Source organism: Oryctolagus cuniculus, chromosome 13 (genome assembly GCF_051225735.1).
Source record: "Oryctolagus cuniculus isolate XC-2025 breed Fujian yellow rabbit chromosome 13, ASM5122573v1, whole genome shotgun sequence".
In the NCBI taxonomy this organism is placed as follows: Eukaryota; Metazoa; Chordata; class Mammalia; order Lagomorpha; family Leporidae; genus Oryctolagus; species Oryctolagus cuniculus.
In genome coordinates, this window is record NC_142879.1 from 58,180,906 (window position 1) to 58,200,238 (window position 19,333).

Consider the following 19,333-nt stretch of genomic DNA (forward strand, 5'->3'; position numbering starts at 1 on the left):
ACTGGACGGAGCTATTTCAGGCACACTCGTTGTACCGCGTATGTCTGCTCCTAACAGGGACTAAATTCTGGCATCAAGGGAATATTTTCATGACTGTTAGCAAAAAGACCACATTTTGTTCTTAGAGCTCATGAATTTACTATTTCATTTTTTCCTCGGCCTGTGAAAAATATTAGGCTTAGTTTATAAAGCTATGTAAGATTGAAAGTAATGAGCCCTGTCTTCTATCATTACAGATCAGAAACAACACTGAAAGAAATCCTGAAGAGATTATTCTCAACTATTTGTTGCTATCTGCTATCTGTACTCTGTGTTCCTCTGTCCCATTCTTCCTTTCAACTTTTGCTTTGTTCTTCTGTTTTCTTCTCATCTAAGCAATACACACACCAGGGACATCTACAAAGCACAGCTTAATTTCTTTGGGGACACTAAACCCACGCCATTATATGATGCTTCATTTATTCATGAAATATATATTTACTATGCCCTTTGCAGGGCAGGGCATTGTGGTTTTGACAGTGATAAAAAACAGACAAGTCCCTTCCCTAATGGAAATTAGATCATATTATGTGAAAGAGAAATTATATATTATAAACAAGTGTGATAGAATGCTTCATGTCTTGTCTCTCCTTGTTGTACACACACACACATGGTCTATAAGAGGTTATTTTAATGCACATTAAAATATAAAGTCTCCAACTTTTAAAGGAAATTAAACCTGGCTACCTAGGACAGATCTGTAAGAGTAGATCACAGAAGCTAAGAACTGAAAAGGCAAGGTAGAAGCAAGGGCTGGGGACAGAGCCAGGTAAGCCAGGCGTACCCAATGGGAAGAACAAACAGAAGCTCTCAGGAAACAGAAAAAGATAAATAAACTGGAGTCCAGGAACCCAGGGAGAAAATGTACAAGGAGAAATCACATCACTTCAGATTCGTAAGTCATTGGTAATATACATGAGTTTTTCCCATAAAAGAAGAAAAAAAAGTTGGAGAGTTTTGAGAAAGCTGAAAATGGGAGAATAACAAGATCTGATCAATGTCTGCCAAACTGGATGATGGATATGCATCTAACTATTCTGATGTGGCAAAGTTGGAAGCCAGGTGAGCACCAGGAAGCTAATGCCCTTGGTTAGGCAAGACAGGAAGATAACTTGGAGTGAGATTGTAACAAAAGAGACAGGAGATTGAGGCTGTCTTCAGAAGAAGGTGAAGAAAATGAAAACAACTGGTAACTCTTAGGGCGACAGGCATGATTAAAAAAATCGGCTTCAGTAGATACCAGAGCATTTCCCTGCATTAGCAAAGGGGACCCACTCATGGCGGCAAGCTATTATTTTGCTCTCACAGCCTATCAGGAGAGCTTGCACTCTCAATTTACAAATAAAGAGCCAAGGTTCAGAGAGGTGAAATGGCTTTTTTTTTTTTTAATGGCACAAAAAAGCTCAGCTATCACCTGCATTTCCAGTCTCTTATTTTCCAGCCCAGGAATTTTTCCATTATCCAGCTCCTCCTTCTGAGTCAGCTCAGTGCGCTACTCAAGATCCCGCATGACTTTCTTTGGAAAGGAATTTCATTATATTACTTATCTTCACCTGAATTATTATTTTATTATATTTTATTGTCAAATATGCATGAAGTAATGGAGAGTGTTAGAAGATAGCTAATAAAGAATTGTAAGTGAAATACTGATTTTGGTGGCTGTGCTTAGACCATTAGTTCTAAACTTTAATTTCAAAACAGAATATAAAACAATATGCTGAGAATTATATTTTCCTTCACTTGCTTTCCTATGAAATTCAAACTCATTCCGATTTTCCCAAAGCAAACATTTCCCTGTTCTCATTTTTCCCCATAGAGAAATATCCACAGGTCTCTTAGTTTTATAAATAGATAATCTATGGGATAGTCTGTGTTATTAAACAGTATGCAAAGCATTCATGACTGACAATGTGTACTGACTACCTATAAAATACCATCAGCAACAGAACAAGCCCCTGACCCCATATGTCAGGACTAGCACTGTGACACCAAGGTACAGCAAATATACCTAGCAGGTGTCTTTCTACTAAAGAACAAAGTTCTTTCAGAGCCTTGGCTTTCTCATATATAAAATGGGCCTAAAAACAGCACTACAGTGAAGAGTCAATCACGCATAGAAACATGTCTGGCACAATTTCCAAGTAGAACTGCTACTGAATTATGCAAGTCCACATCTGGCTGTAAGTGTCAGAAGACGTCTCAATATATTCAACCAGTGCCAGAAGAAATTTGATAGTGCATTTGTTAGGACTTGAGCTCATTTTACTTTCCTGCCCCATTATCTCTGGCTGTGGCTTTTTCCCTTGTGACAAGAGGGGGACTGTGCTTCCCAGGAAGAATGATGGGATGGGAACAACAGGAAACATTCCAAGAGGATTCTCTCTTGAAAGTCTTCCCCTTTAATTGAGGAAGAGATGCTCTCTCCCAGGCCCATCATTCAAAATGGTCGGGATGGAATTGGGCCACGTATCCATAGCAAAGGAGTCTGCAAAGACGAAGACTTTTAAAATCCGGCATTTTGCTGTCTTTCACAGTACTATGGATTTTGTTAGGAGGTAAGAATATTACCTTTGGGTAGAATATTATTGGTGTTTGTTTAGTAAAGAAAGTATTATTAATGATGCCATTTAAAAGCAATTAGTTTTATTCTAATGTTGCTGTTTCTTTACATTCATAATCAGATTTTGTATATCATCCTGAATACAGGCACTATAAACCAAGGGGTAATTCTTAAGCTTGCAAGAATTAGACAAGTTGTAAGGGCCAATGTATTGCTATAATAATTCAAACATTTTGCACAATTCTAAAAACTCTTCATATTACTACTGTTAAGATGTTAAGGAGAATTCAAAACAAGTTAACTTATTCCAAATCTTAATGTACAGACATTCATCCTATTTTTGAGTTCAGTAAACAAATGACTAGAGTGTTATCTTTATTAGGACACAGAAATATGAGGACAGATAGAGATTTACATTAATATTGCACACAGAAATAACTGTAAATCATGTTGAAAAGCACCAACTTACAAATTGTTCTTCCTTATTCAACTGTTCTCATAGATTAAGCAATCAGTCCCTTTCTTCAAGCAAAGAGGTCAACCAGACAAAGGATCTTACCTTACTGTACCTTAGTGGAAGTTCTGAATGTTATTCATCTGGCCACTAATCAGAACACAGGTGCTAGAAGAGAACAAGAAGTTAGGGTTAAAAAATAACCACGAACATAGAAAAGGGAAAGCCACTATTACACAAAAGGATTTGAGGAAATGTAAAAAAGAAATCTACAAACATCATGGTGCTCAATCGCCTCCTACAACCAATGAGGACAGAAAGATTCAGAGAAATGATACTTGTCACTGGCCAAAGAAATGTGTCTTCTGACTTCATCACTCTATAGTTCCACTCATCCCACCTCTCTAAGTTCAGGCTGCAAGGAAAGAACACAGGGTTGAAAGGAAGAGGACTCAGAGAAGTTGGCCATCCCTTAATTTATACTCTAAGATTTATTTGTTTGAAATTCAGAGTTATGTAGAAAGAGGGAGGGAGAGACAGATAACTTCGATCTGCTGCTTCACTCCCCAGAGGCCACAATAGCCACGGCTAGGCCAAGCCAAAGACAGAGGCCAGGAGCTTATTATGGGTCTCCTACGTGGGTGGCAGAGCCCCAGGCTCTTGGGTCATTTTCTGCTGCTTTTCCCAAGGCATTAGCAGGAAGCTGTGGAGCAAGCAGGACACTAACTGTTGCCTATATGGGATGCTGGCATCGCAGGTGGTGGCTTTACCCACTACACCACAATTCCAGCCCCCATCCCTTAATTTTAGACATAAGTGACAGGCACCTTCTATTTTCAGCAATTTGATTACTATTCCATGCTGTCAAAGGGAGGTCATAGGAATAATCCCTTAGAAAAATCCAGTTTATTCTCTTCTCGCAGACATCATCTAAAACACAGACATGCAATGATCTCAAAACCAGTTCCTTTTTAGCCAGTGGTTAGAATGAAATCTTCAGGAAAATTCCCTAACTCTAATCCAGACACTGCCCGTCACGTTTTTGAATTGTACAGTGACCATTATCTGGGTTACAACCTTAGAAAAGCATTTCTTGTAGAAGGCTAATCAGAGACAGAACAAGAGCTGCTTTGTTCCATGGGAGGAGAGAAAGGCGACTGTGTCTTTGTGACGATGTCACTAAGGACATGTCATGAAGTGGTAAGTACCAAGGAAAAGCTTCAGCATGAGACCTGCTGGAAGAACTCACTGGGTTTTTCTTCCAGTTTCCCCAGAGTGGTGAAGGTCAAGCCTTTGAGGAGAGGATGAGAAGAGGCGATGCTGTGAGAATGAAGGGAATGCAGAGCTGCAGGCAGTGGGATTTTCCCAGCAAGGGAGAGGGGGCTTAGCACAGCCTTCACAATTGTGCTAAGTGCAGAGATGGAGAGCGAACATTGAGAGTTGTATAGCAACTGCAAAGAGTAATGAATAACTGAAATACACATTTGTATTTTGCACACCCTTTATAAAAATGTTATTTATATTTGAAACAGAGAGAGGGAGAGGGAGACACAGGAAGGGAGGGACAGATAAAGAACAAGAGGCATATACTCCATATATTGTCACATTCACTCCCCAGATGCCTGCAATGGTTGGGGCTGGGCCCAGGACCAGAGCCAGCAACTGGGAATTCAGTCCAGGTTGCCCAAGTGTGTGGTAGATACCCATCTACTTCTGCCTCCCAGAGTACACATTAACTAGAAGCATGAACCTGGAGCAGAACCCTGCATCAAACCCAAGCATTCTGACATGGGATGTGGGACTCACACCCAATGTCTTAACCACTAAGTCAAATGCCTGTCCTCATGTTTTTTTAAAGTTTTAATTTTCAAAGTATTAGGAAAAAAAAGAAAATTCATTGTTCATTCTTCCTGCATCCTCATCCTTGAGCAGGACTAATCTAGACAGCATCTGCCCTCTGCTGCCCCAACATCCCGTATTTTCCTTCCATTAGGTCCTCTTCCTCTAAAATTGTTTGCAGTATTGGAAGCATCAATGAAGAGATTCTCTTCTACTTTAGGCAAAGGTGTGTATCTGACCTAAGTAAAGCCATCTAGATGCTTTGTCTCCAAGAGTCTCAGTTAGAGATATGTGTCTCACAAAGGAAGGGCTGGAGCTGATTATGCCAGGAGAACCATTAACATTTTACACTGGGAGACTAAGGTTGAGGGGGTGACCACAGGTCAGCACTCGACTCCAGTTGGATGACTTCACTAATTGGCTTGGCCCATTCGGATACTAGCGCTCTCTCAGGAATACTATCTGTACATCCGGAACTTGAACAGCAAACTCAGCCACATCACCACTCTCAGGTATACTACAGGAACTTTTGGGTCAGTCATCAAACAACACTTCTGAGGGAGGATGTAGTCATTTCTCACTCTCATCACTATTTAATAGATGGTTATTGCCATTAGGGTCTTTTGATGAGCACAGAATTCCTCTTTAGTGGTTAATACTCTAATAGCATCTAATGAGTCTAAGGACAATAGATACTCAATTCCACTTAAGCACATATGAATCCTCTCTCAGCAACCTACTGACTTGCAAAAAGTGGCTGATCAATAAGTATTTACTATATGGATTTCATCACTAAAATTAATGAATTTCTCAAGCATATTTGCCTAATTTATAACCAGGAATTCAACATGTTTACATGTTTATATTGAGATAATGTAAAATAAGTAAACTTGTATCATTCAATAATACAAAACTAAGTAGCACTATAAGTGTTAGTATAAACACTACTCAATCATTAAAGTACCTGCTAATATAAATATCATGTCCACTAAATGAACTGGAAAACAATAAACGAGGTTGAACATACTAAAGTTCTTCTGATGAAGTTTCTCTAGTATCAGAGTCAGAAAAGCATTCGTTTTGAGAACAAGCAAAGGAACTGGCTTTCATCCTAGCTTCTCTTTCACTCCACTGAAAATTAATTGCACATGACATCCATTTAGGGTTGAGCTTCTAATCTCCAAATACAAATGACAGGCTCCTCCAATCCCCAACAAACAAGGTTCAAAAGGTTACATAATCAAAATATGATTGGTGATTCCAAAGACTGCTGTCATAATTATGCAGTTGGTGAAACAGAGGCAAACAAAGCTAGAGACAGAGTAATAATTACAAAAAGTCACAGCAAAGGCTTTTCCCAATAGGCCTAGAAAGTATTACTTTGGTTTAGGATGTATACAAGAAAAGAAATTAAAAAAATATTCATTTATTTATTTGAAAGTCAGAGTTACACAGAGAGAGGAGAGGTCTTCCATCCACTGGCTCATTTCCCAACTGGCTGCAATGGCTGGGAGCGATGCCCATCTGAAGCCAGGAGCCAGGAGCCAGGAGCTTCTGCCTGGTCTCCCAAACAGGTGCAAGGACTTGGGCCATCCTCCACTGTTTTTCCAGGCCAAAGAGAGCTGAATCGGAAGCAGAGCAGCCAGGACCTGAACCGGTGTCCACATGGGATTCTGGCACAGCAGGCAGTTGCCCTACCTGCTATGCCACAGTGCTGGTCCCCAGAAAGGATATTTCTTTAACCTCTTTAAAGTAGTAATTTCATTTCTGTCAGAACGTATATATTTATGGAGTATTGACTCTGAGTAGAGAACTAGAAGAGGTAGCAGCTTTAGACTCTTAGTATGAGAATTTGAAAAGCCCCATTTCCTTAAAGCTTTCCCCCCAAATCACATTTGCTTACGGTATAATTATTCTGGGTATGCATATTCCTGTTATCTCTAGAAAGATACAATCCCATCAAGGTGGCATGTACCAATGCCATCTCACTAGTCCAAGTGATCAATTTCAGTTCACAATTGATCACACTGATAGGTCTAAGAGTCAAAGGGATCACACAAACAAGACTAGTGTCTGCTAATACTAAATGATAGAATCAAAAAGGGAGAGAACGATCCATCATGGGAAGTGAGATACAAAATATTTTAGCTGATGTTTTGCAATCTAAGTGGCTGAAAAATAAATCCATAGCTATCTAATTTAGATAGCATTAAACTCAGTCTTGAAATAACTAAGCTTAATTAATTTAACTTCTTATATTCAACTGAAATTTGATCCCAGACTCTTAAAGATAACTTATAAAATTCCCTATTTAATTTCATAGTATACATTTAATTTGTTAAGTTGCCTTATCTGAGGTCTAAGGTAACATATGATTTGACAAAATTGAGTCTGACAGCCTGGCTTATTGGAACAGGATTACATGGTTCCTGAACTATATAGATTATGTTGAGTCTGGTTTGCATTAAGATCTTATTTAAACACAGCACTCACTCATATCTGCACCCATTGAGATTTCATGTCATACTCTGATTTGTTTCCATCAGAGCCTCTCATCTTAATTTTAGATATCCCATCAAGAGAGGGAAAAATGGAACTAATTATCAACATGAGATGGTTCTTTCAAATTCATTCATTCCTTGCTAAATTAAGAGAAATAAAAATAATAGCAAAGAAAGAAATTGAGAGAGTAAGTTTTGTTTTCTAGGCCAGGCTGTTTTTGTTCATAACTTCCAATGTGCAAACAAGGCCTACAGGTCAAGGGACTACCCCCAAAGTTGTCTACTAAGTAATAGCTAGAGCTAGTACTTAAGCTTGGATCCTTCTTATTCCAAATCCCACATAAAAAATAGTTGTGACACCGACGACTAACTAAATGCTCAGTGTATTTCAGGCGTTATTCTTTAGGTCCCCCGATCATGGAATCATCATAGCCCTGTGAGGTGGGGTACTACGATGAAACAGAAGCCTGGTGCACTGAGCATGAAAATTCTGCAGGGATCATTGAGATAACACTTTCTGCTGCTTCACCCTTCTTCATTTGCTACTCTGCCTCTTTATTTATTCCTTCTCATTTTGCTTCATTCAACTCAGAACATTAAGACAACGCCATTTTCTAAAGGGTGGTGCTTCAACTGGTCTAGCAGTCACTGCATTTTTGAGATATTTCATCTGCTCTGACATTCAGTGGGCCTCGGTCAGTGCAGTACAGCAGATGTTCTTAGTAGACATCGAGTGTCCTAAGGTAGACAGGTTCTCTCTGGGTATTCCTGAAAGTTCATCACTGAGTCGGATGGAAGGAAAAAGTAAACGGGAGTAGTACTCTGGGATTGACAAAATGCACCCTGTTGGGGCTTTTGCTGTCAATCAGCAGCACAATTACAGTGTCTAAGGAGATGTCTGGTGGGGCAGTCTGGGTGACAGGGAACACAGCTTAAGAAGTCTTATAACCAGGCCTAACAGTTGTAAGGGTGGTAGCAGTTCATATAAGCTAAAGATCTGGGCCAGAGGCTAGAAACATGGACAAGGGGTAGTGTATCAGGGTGAGTTCACTGTTAATGGTTAAGCTGTTATTGGAGCCCTGTGTTTGCAGGAGGGATGGTACATGTCTGTGTTTGGAGTAGAGAGTGAGGGTGGAAGACTATGCATCATATGAGAATGAGGAAAACAGACCACATTTCCAGGAAGTTGAACTCCCAAAAATGGCAGCTGTGACCGTCTGACCAAGGTCTACCCCTTCTGCCCTGGAGGTTGCACACTTCTCAGAAGTTACCAGTTGTAGAGGACACATCTCACTTACTGCACAGGGCCTGGGCACAGCTGGTTCTGCAGGCTGATGGCTTTCAAATCTTACAGGAGCAAATACTAAGATTTTTAAACCATCCTTTTACCCTCAATGTTCTAGACATTCAAGACAATGTCAACAGATTACTACATGAAAAGGAAAACACTGCTCTCTTTTCAATTTTGGCAGACAGCAGTGATGAGAGAAGAAAACTTTACCCTGCTCATGGAAAAGGGTGATTGTCAGTGAGTCCAACTGCATCAGCCCTAATCTCGTCCTCTTGAGATAAAAGCTGGAGGTTAACAGGATTTTGAAAACTTCAACTAAATACACAACATGGTGTGAAGAGTATTCTCTAGACCCATGATTTTACCTCTCATTCTGTGTATATAGACAAATGACTGAAAGGAAATTCATCAACATTTATCCTTGTTGATTGGCTCTTTCTGTATGTATTTGTGTTTTTTGTGTTTTCTACATTTTTTAATCAGGGAAAATCAAAACATATGTAACAACTAGTACTTCCACTGGCACTGAAAAATAAAACAAACTGACTGATGTTTCTAAGCATCTAACAGAGCTTTGAGCAGTTCTTCTAGAATTAAGCTCTTCTGAAAAAGAAAAAAAAATTAAAAGATACTATTCTAAATATCACTTTTTAGAAATACAGCCTTGCATAGTTCACAGAATATGCTAAATATAAAGATATTTTAACAATTCAATGAAATAATTCCTGACCCAATAAAACCAAACTTCACAGATTACACCTGCTGGCTCGAGTAAGTAGCCAAGCCAATGTCACTTCCATTTATGACTTTTACTAAAAGATACAATGAAGACCAAGAAAGGAAAAACAGCATATAGTAAAATGTACACAACTTTAGCATTCTGTTGTTTCTTATCTTTATTTTCACCCAAAATAGTAGTTTTAACATGTACAAACAGCTGCCAGAGATTAGCTTTACATGTAATTTTTGCTTTTGTTTTTCTTTAAAATCATAAACTCATAGAATGATTAAGCTTAAAAGTATTTAAGAATCACCTAGCCTAAGTCTTAATCATTTCCAATTTTGTCCTTTGTTTATAATGGTGGATTTAAAGTGAGATCTGAACTGTAAGTAGAATATGAATGATGGCAAAATGAAATTTACATCTACCTTGTTAACTAATATGTTTTAGTACCTAAAGATACAAACAAACAAGGCAGGTATTAGATACAGCAGTTGAACCACCACTTGGAATTCACATATTCTAGACTGGAGTTTCTAGGTTCAAGACCTGGCTCTGCTTTCGATTCCAGTCTCTAGATAATGTGCACCTTGGGAGGTGGTAGGTGATGGTTCACATACTTGGGTTCAGGCCACCCATTGGGAGACCCAGACTGAGTTCCTGCTTCCGGCTTTGGCCTGGCTGAAGCCCAGCTACTGTAGATATGTGGGGGTGTGAACTAGAAGGTGGGAGATCTCTATTTGTGCCTCTCTCTCTGCCTTTCGTAGAAAACCAAACAAAAATTATGACATGTTAGTTCCTTTCATGCCATAATTAATTATTAAATAATTCATAGCAAAGTACAGAATAAGAGGCATATATCTGCGTGTCAGTGTGTAGGAGTCATTTATTATATCAGATTCATCAGATAGTTGAAAAGGTAATCAGAAGTTAGGTAGTACATTGTACTAAGCATATAAATGAGGTAGGAAGAAACAGAATCCATGAGTTTATACAACTTTACCACTTATACTCTTATTATCTACTTTCACATCCCCACTGGATATAGAACTATTGAATCCTGAAATATGCTTTTGTGGGTAAGCTTAACACTCTAACTTACTTATAAGTCAAGGAACCTGTGGACACAGAGTACTGAGGTGATGCAGAAGAATCAATTGTTCACTCTGGTCCTACCACTGGCCTTTCACTCTTGGGCCTCAACCTCTGTCAATCTGAGTTTCAAGCAACCTAACAACTTAGAAACAAGATTTGGAAAATGGCTATTAAAGTATTTAATACATAATAAAATGCTTCTCTTTTTTTTTATTTTTTCAGTTACAAAAGGCAAGCAAGCTCATTTAATGAACTAAACAATACTTATTTGTATTGAGGGAAAAACATGATATATGTTTTCCCCACTTTCAACTTCTAAATTCAATCCTCTTGAAATGTTAACTGCTTGATGTTAGTCCTTTCATAGTTTCTTTCTTGTCATGCACACAGACTCACTTTCTTGAATGTTATCATACTAGTCATATTTTGAGGCATATCCCCTCTCACTGAACAACACAGCACATACTTCTCATCAATCCACAGGACTCTAATTCAAGCTCTGTAAGAGATAATGAATCCACTGCAGGATGCAGATTCCATAATTATTTCAATCCTTTGCTATTCATAGGATTGAGCTTGTTTCCTCTGTTTTTCAATGTAAACAATACAGCAGTAATAATGTTTGTATATATGTACACTTATTTAGTTATATATTGTGAAAATATGACTTACAGATTGTCGCTCCCCCACTCGCAGAGGAACGACACCAGACCCTGTGCTGTTCTTTTTGCCTGGCCCTTCCTGGGTTAGCTGCCATTCCCTCACTCGCGGAGGAATGACGCCGTCCCAGGTTAGCTGCCGCCCCTCCCCCGACCTCCGTGGAGGGGCAGCACCCCCGCCGCTTTCCCCGCTTCCACAGAGGAGCGGCACACCGCAGGCCAGCTCTCTCAGGGGTTGTTCAGATGTTCCTCAGATGTTCCCGGTGCATGCGGTCTCTCTCCTCCTTTATAGTCCTCTTCCACCAATCCCAACTCTGCTGCCCACACGCCGAGCACACTGCTCTCCTCCAATCAGGAGCAGGATCAGCTCCTGCAGCTTATCAGTCGAATTGGTGAGGCAGCTGTGTAGAAGTTGTTTACTGTCTCTCAGCGCCATATTGTGGGAGAGCAGATGCATAGAATTAGTCTTAGCAGTTCCAGTAATTTAGTCTAGTGTCGGTTGCTCCCCACAACAGATCATAGTATTTACACTTTTAATAGATACTGATAGATTGCTTTTTAAAAATGTTCTTACGATTTTGTTTCCCTTTTCTTACCTGTAATTGAGTATTTTTCCCGTCTACACACACATAGGCACAGATACATATACCTGATTTTTCGTGAGAAAAATGGTGTTCTTAGGGGCATCTAAGGTCAAACTGAAAAAAGCCTTTGACCAACGTTCTGATGTTATGGCCATAAGAGGGAAATCATCCTTGGAAAATGTATTTTGGGGAAAAAAGCAACAGTAACTACTCTACAGAGAAAGAATGTTACAAGTCTTATGTGGTGTTTAGTGAAAACTATTAAATGGTCCATTTAGCAAGTTGCTCTACATAGAAAAACATTCTGATCTGAAAGTCAGTGCTGCTATTTTTCCTATGAAGCCACGATTTTAAAAATGACTAACCCCCCACAATGGTTTCCTGCAATCTGTGAAAGCGCAAAACAAATCTGTAAGAAAGGAAAAGGTCTAGTCTTGAAGCTCCTTAATTTAGGCTTAAAACTATCTTTAAAATGTTACTCTAGAGCTAGAGACAGCTCAGTGCAGATGCTCAGGAGTGTTAATCACCCCTTTCTTCAGGTAACCTTTCGGATACCCAACTCAGCTGTCTCCTAATTACAATCCTTCCCTCTTAGTCTTTCTCTCCCCTGCTCCCCCCATCCGTCTCATCAGAAAATAAACGGAATGTGAAAGGCAGAATATTTCTTACAATCTTATTTTTGGCCAAATCTGTATTGTGCAACCTGACCAAATCATCGTGTTTCAAGGAGAAACTGATTTAAAGGAGAACAAGTGTACCTGGAACGCAGGCTCTTATGAAATATATTCTTTACAGTGCTTCAGACAGGAGCCACAGAAACTTAAAGGACTACCACCCAAATCTGCAGCTCAAGATCTCTCCTTTATAACTGAACAGCCATTCTCATTAGCCATATCTAGGAACTGATTTGAGTATGAAGAATTAACAACAGTGGTGTGATTTAAAACTCAGTAGGCAGATATAGACCTTCAAAATACATACATCCATTTTCTCCTCTCTGTCCAGGATCTGTTTGCTTGGAGGATGCCTATTACTTCTGTACTCCGACTACACTGCTGGCCAGAGATCCCCCTGTTAGGGCTGCCCAGACCTAGCGCCGTGGTTTCCTCACCCACAGTCTGAAGTTAAAAACATCATTTTACTTCCAAGGGATGATAAATAACTATCTGTAAAAAAGAGGAGGCAACATAACACATAAATATTAACGTGACTGTATCTTAATGATGGGATTACGTGACATTTTTATCCTGAGTCATGTTTTCCATGTGTGTGTGTGATGGTAAGCAGGCATACTGCATTCTAAATGAATGACTTAAAGAAAATTTCCTGCAATATGAGGCCTTCTCTTCTTCATATCAGACTGGCCTCATGTGACTATTGCTCTGTTGGTCTCTCTCAGCATTATCTCTAAACATACCCTCTGTGTGGGCTTGTAGTTTTCTCTGTGGCTTACCACTTCTCTTTTAATTAAGTTACTCCTTCTCATCTATTCACATTTCTTTCTTTCACAAGATGGGAGGTAATGGTTTTGTGCTCCACATGTACCCTTCAAGTCCACAGCATGGCCTGGGTAGACAGACAGCAAAGACCAGAGGACATCAGGAAGTCACGCCTGGTAAAAGCAGACACTTCTCTCTTTGAGTGCACTGCAGCTAAGCCACACTCCTTCGGAACATAACTGATAAAAGGAAGAAAAGACACTTAACTGTAGGCAGAGGAGATTTATAAATGCTTCTATAAGCTACAAGAGGGGCAGGGTCCTCAGGAATACTGTCATGAAACCATTGTGTGAGGACATACAAGGTACTGCCAGAAGCTATTCAGTGCAGGTGCAAAAGGAAACTCAAGTGGAACATTACAGTGGTCATCTTGGCTACAGGGTGTCACCAACTGTGCATGAGAAAATTAATATTAGAATTCTACACCATGTGAAGTGTGCAGAATATAATTAGGGCTGTTTTTAAAACTACAGATACTTTAATGCCATATTGTAGGCTTTACCATCTTTATAAAAGTTATCTCTGACTGATATTGTGGAGTGCCATCAGAACTGTCTGGATTCTAACTGGAAAGTGACCAGTGTGACAGTGTTTACACAGTAGGCAAGGTCACACCATCACAAGATAGTGTGTAACATTTTCCTGGATCCCATTCAATGGGCCAGGAGCTTCAAAACATTCAAGAAATCGATTTAGGACTCAGAGAAACTTGGGAAATACTGAGTTAAACACTATGCTACTATTATCACAAGGGGTTACTCAGATGTGCATTGTGAATTTCCTAAAGGCAGATATATTCTGACATCTGCTCTCCCCAGTCTTACTTCACCAGGTGAGATTTTCTTAGGGCAGTTAGGGTAAATGCTGCATTACACAAACCAGTCAGAATTCTTCTCTACTTCAGGACTTTGGAGTCTAGCCTAGCTGAAAAACAAATTTTCTATTAAATCTGGATAAGAATCTCCCCGATACTCATAGACTCTATAACATCATGAAAAATAAATTCATCTTTCTAAAAAAGAAACACTGCATGCTGTACTGCACAATAAAAACCAACCCATTTAGATTGTTAAAATACATAATGTCATTTAGCAGTATATATTTCCAAATACTGCATTTTGATATGCACCCCTGACATTCTTAGATAGACTCTTGAAAATTTAATGAGCTCTTGAAACTTATTTAGCTAAAATCCTAACCTCTTAAATATTTGGAAAGGTCAATTTTGATATGATGAATTATAATTTTGGCAATTCCTACTGTACAGCTGTTCTCAGGAAATATAATACTGCTGGTGATGTAAACAACACATTTAATCAGATTCCCTGGAGTTTTTCTTCTTAAATATTTTTCAGAAAATGCTCAAATGACCCAAGTTAGTATAGCTATTTTCAGCTGGCTTAACCAGTATCTTTGATTAGTAAGCAGTTAACATATATTGCGAATAACAGCCTATTGAATCCAAGGCAGCCTGGATCTATGGAGACAATGCACAAAGGACAACCTTAAGAAAAATTACATATTTAAAGAAAATTTGCATGATGAAATGTTCTTTATGTCAGGTTGAGTAAAAACAAACAACCTAGATATAAATTTGCATGAATAGCATGTCTGCAATTTATAAGCCCAATAATATATACACAGAATAACCTTAAAAGGTACACAAAATTTAGGTTTCACCAAATGAATTTTCTGACTGAACTCAAAAGCACTCAATTACCAATAATTTCATATTGCTCAATTTGGAGATCAACATGTAAATAGTGGCTTTAATCTAAAGTTAATAGTGGGGGCCGGTGCTGTGGCACAGCAGGTTAAAGCCCTGGCCTGAAGCGCCGGCATCCCACATGTGTGCTGGTTCTAGTCCCGGCTGCTCCTCTTATGATCCAGTTCTCTGCTATGGCCTAGGAAAGCAGCAGAAGATGGCTCAAGGCTTTGGTCCCCTGTGCTCTTGTGGGAGACCCGGAAGAAGTTCCTGGCTCCTGGCTCCTGGCTTTTAGATTGGCACAGCTCCAGGCTGTTGCGGCCACCTGGGGAGTGAGCCAGCAGATGGAAGACCTCTCTCTCTGTCTCTACCTCTCTATGTAACTCTTTCAAATAAATAAAATAAATCTTAAAAAAAAAAAAAACAAAGTTAATAGTGATTATTTGTCTACACATTTAGGATGCTTTCACTTATTGACCAAACTGTTCACATTGAGCATTCATTGGCTTTAAACAACACAGTTTTCATCTTCTTCTTTTTTTTTTTTTTAAAGATTGATTTATTTCATTTAAAAGGCAGAGTTACAGAGAGGAAGGGAGACAGAAAGAGATCTTCCATCTTCTGGCTCATTCCCCAAAGGGCTGCAAATGGGCCAATCAGAAGTCAGCAGCCAGGAGCTTCTTCTGGGTATCCCACCTGGGTTCAGGGCCATCCTCCCCTGCCTTCCCAGGTGCATTAGCAGAGAGCTGGATTGGAAGTGGAGCAGCCAGGACTTGAATTGTCACTCATATGGGATGCTGGAGTCACGGCTGGTGGCTTAACCTGCTATGCCAAATGCCTTTTTTTTAAAGATTTATTTCTTTATTTTATTTGAAAGAGTTATAGAGAGAGAAGTAGAGACAGAGAAATAAGATATCTCTGTTTTAAAGAAGATATACAGAGGCAAAAGTACATTAAGAGATTAATTTGATTATTGGAGAAGAAGAAACAGAAACAGAAAAAGGCTCTACATTGTGAGTTACATAACATTTTTAAAAGTCGTGCAGAGTACAATACATCATGACAAAACCAGTAGGTGAGGAAGCATCCTGGTTTAGGGAAGAAACACTGGCTGCAAGCAGAGGTGAAGGACTGCCTCATCGTGGGCCCAGGTCAGGGAACAGAGGGGTTCCATCAGTTGTAAGAGGGTTAGGTCCCCTGGTGGTAGAGACACTTGCATCAGTCATGTATTATCACTCTTCCTTCTCACTGAAGATATTCTGGCTCTCTCAGTTAATCTGTGAGTCTGAAAACTAGTATCTTGAAAATATCCATTCCAGTTGTATATCGCTTGTGTTTTTGGTTGAACAATCAATGTAGTATAATAACCAATGGTACCACCTGGTCTTTCTAGACAGAAGCACTCTGCAGGTTCCCTGCAGTCCTGATACTCATTGAGTGAAGCGAGTACTTGGCAGGGCCCACAGGAAGGGCAAGGGAACAAGCTTTTAACTTGAGCTGACAGCATGGAGGTACCCATCAACTCCCCTAGAAAGGTATACTTTGATCCTAAGATTTCCAGGGCTATCAAAATGTTTTTAGAAACTGTATCCACAAAACACATTGAATCTGTTAAAAACTGAAGATTGAAATTTAAAAATTTTTTGGAAAAAAAGAGCAACTTCACAGAAGGAAAAAGAGATTTCAAGCAGTCTTAGTTTCTGTAGAACAGCCTACCTCACACAAAGTTTGAAAGCTTGAGAGAAATAGCATGAATGAAGTAGCAAACATCTGGTACACAGAAAGCACTCAGTAACTGAAAGCTACTATTACTATTTAATGGGATGTGCCTGAATTATGGCAGCAGTACATATGAGCACACTCTTTCAAAGTGTGGCTGCCCAAGTCCCTTTTTCTCTAGGGAATCTGCCCCAGCTACAAGCTCGATGCCAGACCCATACTAGGCCATAGAGAAATGGTAACCAGACAGCAGTGGGGAGAGCCTGATCCAGGCAGACATGATGGATACATTCTCTGCAGTGGGGGAGGCCCAGGAAAAACATCACAGTTTCAGTTTTTGGATATGGATTCTCACACAGGGATGAGGAAGGAAGAAAATGAAGAAGAAAGGTTTTAGATTACCCTCCAAAATCACGGGAGGAAAAAAAATACGACTGTGGTAAAAATGATTGCTACCAAAAATGTTAAGACAGGCAACCAGATAAAGTATATTTAAAGTATACTTACATTTTTTCCTCTTTATTAGACACTAGAAAAAGTAAACGTTATTTAAACTAATAAAGGAATTTTCATTTTATCATAATATCAAATTTGATCAAAATACCATTTGACTAAATTTTGCTTATTTATTTAGAAAGGCATAGAGACAGAGACAGAGATAGAGACAGAAAGAGAGAGAGATTTCATGTGCGCTATGAATTCTGCTTTATGTTTTGGTATTTGAAATTGAGAGATGTTTTATTCAGCTATAAAAAAAGAACGGGAGATGTTTTAAATGTATAAGTTATGTAATCATCATTTTTTTCGTAATTACAAGCCCTATATTTAAACAAGCATAAATATGAAGCACTGTTTTTTTTTTTTCTTTAAGACACATACAGAAATGCACTGCTCTGAAAAGTCCTGTTGGGCTCCAAGTCATGAAGTGCTCTGTGAAGATGATCTTTGACAAGGCAGAAATAGCCCTGGGAGTCACTGGCCACTGGCCTCTTCTTGTGCACACCCTGAGTGCAGCACCGACTTGACTTAGCAAGTCCCTGGGCTTCATGAATTATCACATCACCTCTTCAATACCTTTATAGATCCTCAGAGGAGAGCTGAGCGAGTCATGGGAAACGCTGAGAGGACATCCCAAATCCCATCTGCCCATTCTGTAACACAGATTTAGGCAGAATTCTACTCATCTTGGGCTTATGTACAACAAAGAAAAACAACACACGTTTACAGAGCTTACTAATGCCAGGCAGTTTTCATAAATTACTTCAAGATATTCTTAGAAAAATTCTATGGTGAGAGGAGCTATTTCACGAATAGTTGTCATTTCTGTAATTGAGAAGGGGGAAATTAAGTAGCTTCCCCACAATGGCCAGTTGGCAGAGTTTGCACCTGGACTGTCCAGCTCTGTGGCTGAAGTGCAGGAAGATTCTCTGCACTGCTGCCTAGACAATCAATCCCAGGTCACATAACGAGGAAACGCGCAGCCGGGAGTTAAAGGCCTCTAACACCTGTGAGATGATGGGCAGCATTCTTTAGTTCCGTGCTGACAAGGAACAGGGAAAGAAATCCTGGAGAAGCACCAAACTAGCAACCTACTGCTTCTACAACCGCTAAAAAGATCCCCCGTGCAAGCCTGTCCCAAGTGCTTAGTAAAGAATGGGCTTGGCAGGAAATGAAGAGCAGGCTGCTTTCTGTTTTTCTGTGGATTTGATTGCTTTCCCCTTATCTGTCTGAGGGAGAGAGCGTGCAATTTACAGAATGGAGAGAAAAATATTTTCTGACTTAAAGAAAGCTGTTCAATCATGAAGAAACTGCAGCACTCAGAAACTCTTGAAATCTTTGGTTTATAGAGCTCAAAAGTTGACAAACAAAACTGCACACTAAAGCTATGCATCAATAAAAATACTGAATAAAAGTTAAGCAAAGGGTGCTTAATTATACGTGGTATTGTGTCTTGTGACATACTCATTAAAACAAAAATTATAAAGCTAGAGTAAGAGTCTTCCTTCTATGCTTAGCGCCACAGAAATTATGCTTGCTCTTTTGTTATGGTAAAAAACAGTGAGATGAAAATAAGGCATAGGTTTGGAGCTGGTGCTGTGGCGTACGGGTAAAGCCCTCATCTGCAGTGCCAGCATCCCTTATGGGCACAGGTTTGAGTCTCAGCTGCTCCATCTCCTATCCAGCTCTCTGCTATGGCCTGGGAAAGCAATAGAAGATGGCCCAAGTTCTTGGGCCCCTGCACCCACATGGGAGACCTGGAAGAAGCTCCAGGCTCCTGGCTTCGGATTGATGCAGCTCTGGCCATTGCGGCCAACTGAGGAGTGAACTAGCAGATGGAAGACCTCTCTCTCTCTCTCTTTCTCTGCCTCTCCTCCTCTGCATAACTTCGACCTTCAAATAACTAAATATTTAAAAAAAATAAGACATGGTGTTTCCATCCGTGATTACTTCTGGGAATCTGATGGCCAGGTTCACGAGGAGATGATGAAGAAAGCCAAATTAGAGAGCCTCTAAAGTAACCCTCACTCTTCAGCCCTGTGACCTGAGGCTATCACTGTATCAATGATTCTACACAGAGAAATTTATTTAAATGAGAATCCTATATAATTATAATTAAAAATAAGAAAATTTTCTGTTTGCTTTTTGTCAACATCAGTATCACAAACT

At 39.6% G+C, this 19,333-nt stretch overlaps 1 protein-coding gene across 7 annotated transcripts in view; it reads right to left on the reverse strand.

Annotated features, from left to right (window-relative positions):
- Positions 1–19,333, reverse strand: part of CHRM3 (cholinergic receptor muscarinic 3) — a 613,968-nt gene that overhangs the window by 385,191 nt on the left and 209,444 nt on the right. For 6 of the 7 annotated variants that reach the window (XR_011381528.2, XR_016219718.1, XM_089312295.1 and 3 more), the window contains one exon: positions 3,159–3,221. The exons of the other annotated variant lie outside the window; for it this stretch is intronic. The gene's annotated coding sequence lies outside the window, so the exon portion shown is untranslated. The remainder of the gene's footprint in view (positions 1–3,158; positions 3,222–19,333) is intronic. 7 annotated transcript variants of the gene reach the window in all.